We start from the raw sequence: 4,587 nt of genomic DNA, 5'->3' as shown, positions 1-4,587 counted from the left end.
CGGCCGCGCCACCGTCACGTGGTGGCGAGCGCCCGCCCCGCCGCCGCCCCGCACTACAGCTCCCGGCGTGCACCGCGCCTGCCCGGCCCCTCCGCGCGGCCTGAGCACTACAGCTCCCGGCGTGCACCGCGCCTGCCCGGCGCCATGGCGGGCGTTTCCCCCCCCCGCCTCCAGAGAGCGAGCGCTCCCCGAGTCCACTCCCTGCGTGACTAGGTAAGGCGAGAGCCTCAGGTTTCTTGTCATGCACGGCAGCCGGCCGTCACCCCTACAGGTACCCTCACTACACCCAGCCCTGTGCCTCTGGCTGCGGTAGGAGCCCGAAGTGGTAACGCTGTTCTCGGCGTGCCGAAGCCGAGTTGCCAAGCCGGCTACTGCCAGCTCACTGAGTAAAGTGTTTGCCCTGGGGTTTAGCTGCACCACAGTGTAAAACTACAGTAATTGCTGAGGTAACTGCTTACCAAATCCTGCATCTGAGAGGTGATGAGAAAATTGTGATGGCAAGGTGTCCAAGAGACAGCTCGCATTTAACATAACCAGCAAAGAAACAGATTTCTGCTCTATTGCCCACAGTAAAAAGGATGTGAAAAATATTGCAGAATTATATGTACTTTCCAGTAAAACACAGTGAAATTAAGTGACACTACTGCCATCGGACTGAGAACAGCCAATGACAATTTATTACAGGAGACAAAACCCAGATGTGTCTCCAGAGTTGTTTGATGCCTCAGAAACCAAAGGTAGTCGTTTGCACAGTGGAAACTTCCTATAACTTACTTTTAATGATAAACATATGCTGCTCACTGGTGCCCCATATGTGAAGACACACACCCTGACCTGACACTTCCTATGTAGCTTACTTTACCAGTACAGTACTTTGGAAGCATTTGCAGGAACTGCTATTCTTAAGGCAGTAACAACAACAAAACATCTTTCAGAATGCACTTAATTAAGAGACTAGTACACCCCACACATAGTAACTGTATACAAGTGTGGAACACCAACTTCCAGCATGGTTGTCTGGCAGAAATTTTCTTACAGAGACGACTGCAGTGATTGTACAAGTGGAAAATACTGGCTGTACGTGGCATGTTTGGTATCAGGGCATCAGACTACGTGTTAACTCTCACGGTAAAAATATTGGAGACTATCAAGTCATCAAGACTATTGTGATCATTGTTAGAGGTTCATTTCTGGTGAAATTAAGCATGCAAATGAAGCCAATCGATCTAATTTAGTTCCTAAATCAGAAAGATTCTTCTAGCTCCACAAATCAGAAATGGCATGGATGTTGTTAAACAGTGATTTTTTACATTTCTTCAGAAAAATATCTCCTTTCCTCCTGCTTCATTATGTTGTTTTGCACATGTCACTTAGAGACACTGTTTACGTAACTATTGTCAAAATGCCTGTGCCAATTTAGAGACCATATAAAAAATAATTCCATCAAAAATAAGCCTGATCCCACAGAGCCTATAGTTACACACAGATGTGTTAGCTTCTGGGACAGTGCTGAGACTAAACTGGAGATTAATCCTCCAGCGTAAAATTTGAGGAGTGCCAATAAAGGTCAACAACTGTAAATGTATGAAAGCATGTATGTATCCTTTTGCTGAACGGTAGCAGAATTTGGACCTGCACAGACCCGACTGCTGTTTGGGGAAGATTTGGGTGACATAAAGTCAGTTATTGACTCAATGTAATTTCTTTACTTATTAAAAGTACCTCACAGAGAAGGCAGAATTGGAAGTTATTGGTAGATGCCAGACAATTTCATGTTAGGAATAAGAAGCTGTTTTTAATAGGGGTAGTGCCTGTGCCCCTAGGGAAGCAGAGACCTCTTCTGTAAGAGGCATGTGAATAGCTCACCTGTTCCTGGGATCAGTGCAGATGTGATATTCTACAGCTCACAACATACAGCTTGGACTAGATGGTCGCCTCAGGCTTTAAATCTGAGTGCATTTAGTACTTGATTCTTTGGGTGTGGTTTCTGCTTGGTAATTTTAACACCTCCTCTCAGAAATTTTAGCTAAGATGTTCAGCAGATAACATTTAGTTTGCATTTCCTCCACAATGTACCAAAACAACAGGGGTTACCAGGCAGCCAGGCTGTGAAGTCTCATTTTTGCGAGAAGAAAACTGGTGCTCAGGAAGAATCTGGGAAAGACCCAGGAAAGAACCAGCCCCAAAACTTACTACAGCCTGTGGATGCTTTAGACACACCGTCTTCTTATAGTGGCTACAAACTCAGCAGGGCTGTGGTTATACAGTACTAGTTCTTTATAACTGCCAAGGCCACATGGAAGCTTTGTCACTTGGCTCGATCCTGACACAAGCCTGAGAGCCAAACAGAAAACCAAGAGCTGATGTTTGCATGGTTGCCCTCGTGATCCCCACAGCATTTCCGCCATTTTGAACACAGAAGAAAAATACTCCTCAGGATCAGAGAACTTTTGCCTGGTTTTCTGTTGCGCTGAACAGCAGACAGCTGGTGTCCTGTTTGGATAATAAATGCAACCCATGGATGTGGTACAATCTGGATTTTGTCTGATTTCCACCTGTCACGAGGGCAGGCAGCATCTGCCACCTTTGCAGTTAGTGTATTTCTTTTGGGTAAACAGATCATTTGTTTATCAGTGTGACACAGTCACCAGATGGAGCTGCACCCTATAGCATCACAGGAATTTGGTTTTAAGTTTTTAAAAAATAAATCTTTTGATACCTCTATTATTAGTATTTATCAGTAATCTGACGATAGCATCTTCTCTTCAGAAATGTAGCCTGACTTTAAGAACCTCAAGTCCTACTTGTCATCAATCACTTGTCATCAAATCCCACTTGTCATCTGGAGGAAAATGCATAAATTATCAAATCTGTGGCTCCAAGACTCCATGTCTGAACTTGTGCTATGCATGGAGAACACAGAGAAGAAAACGGGGTGGAACTCACAGCCTCCAGCACTGCAGTCACGAGCTCCTCCTACTTGAAGGGAAAATCTCTCACTTGCTGTGTGTCCTGTGACAGTAACTGAACCATTCTCTTCTAGACAATAGAAAGTAGCAAGAGGAACATCCAGATCATGTCATTGGCCTTATTTTAAAAGGGAAGAGATGCATAAAGAGTGTAAATGGAGAGAATGAGGCCTTGTCAACAGTCTGTAGTACAGGACAGAGCAAAGGCCAGAAAGCCTCAATCCTCTCCTCTCATTCTTGCTTTTCACAGGAATACTCCCAGAAATATCTCGCATTCTGCAGCTAAGGGGCAAAGGCATGCACAGTATTTAGGCGCAGGTGCCTCTCAGCACAGAAGGCCAGAACTGTGCCAAGGATCACGCACACGAGGAGCTCATTGTATATTGGGTACTTAGGATATCACATTTGTGACAGAGTATTTATTTCAGCAAATGAGCATATGGAGTACATGGGCAGTTAATGAAATCTGGGAGTGTTCCTACTGCAAGGAGAAGGTTTTGTGTAAGGTCACGGGTATGGAAATATTTATTCCTGCCCAAGGGCATTCGCAACATAGTCCCTGGAGTCTCTGTATGGAGCTCCCCCTCGCTGGAGGCAGGCAGGCAGACCCTAAACCAAAATATCCTTTGGTTGTGTTGCAAAACCTACTGAAGTCCAAGGGCAAGAGAAGTCAACTTTTGAACATCAGCTGCAGCACAGCCCTGGAAAACATGCCATGAGATGTGGACAGTCATGGCTGGTGACCACTGTGTGGTTTCTGAAGAAAGTCCAGCCCCTGCAACCACATTGTCTGCCCACCTGCTCCTTCCTTTACTGCCTCTGGAACTCACTGACCAATTTCAATCAACTGTGAGCAAGATGTAGAGATTTCTAAGATAATTACCATCTTTTAAGTTTAATAGGGTGCTGACTGAAGGAAGTGCTGCTGTGTTAAAAAAAAAGGTAGATCCCAGTCCTTTTACAACTTGTTTAGCATCAGCCAGCTGACCACTAGGTATGTGTCTGACCCACCAGCAATACACACAGCTCCAAATAAAGCTAATATACGAAGGGGGGGTGTGTGTGTGTGTGTGTGTTGGGCTTAATTAGACTCCTCGTTCAAAAACCAAGTTGTTAATTTCTCTTCTGAATTTATGAATCATGTGATTCTGACCAAAAACTGGAGAAGGTAACAGCTCTGAAAAGAACCCAAGGAAAACAAAACGTCAGTAGTCATACTGTTCTAAGTAGGAATTTTAAGCCTAAAATAATATTTTGAAATAGGAACCTGGTTGGAGCCCTGCCGTTTGACGCTTGGAGACGTAATTCTGCTAGAAACTAGCCTGCGTTGGTTTGTCTGTTTACAGGTTATTTCTCCTAATTGCACTGGGGTTGGAGGCGAAGGCATCTCGCGATCAGCAACTCATCTGCACCTCCGCGCTCCGTACCCTGCGGCACAACCACCCTGTCCCCCAAACCCCCGGCCCGACCACCAGCAGCCGCGCTCCCAGCGGCCCCAGGCCGGTGTGGCAGGGAGGCCTTCACCCTGCCCAAGGACACTCGCTGGCCCTGGAGAATCCCTCCTGCAAGCGGCCTCCAGACGGCCCGGGCGCCCGCCCGCTGCCGCTGCCCTCCCTCC

The sequence above is a fragment of the Athene cunicularia genome (genome assembly GCF_003259725.1).
Source record: "Athene cunicularia isolate RWA chromosome 9 unlocalized genomic scaffold, athCun1 chr9_part1, whole genome shotgun sequence".
NCBI lineage: Eukaryota > Metazoa > Chordata > Aves > Strigiformes > Strigidae > Athene > Athene cunicularia.
Note: the sequence above shows the minus strand (reverse complement) of the source record.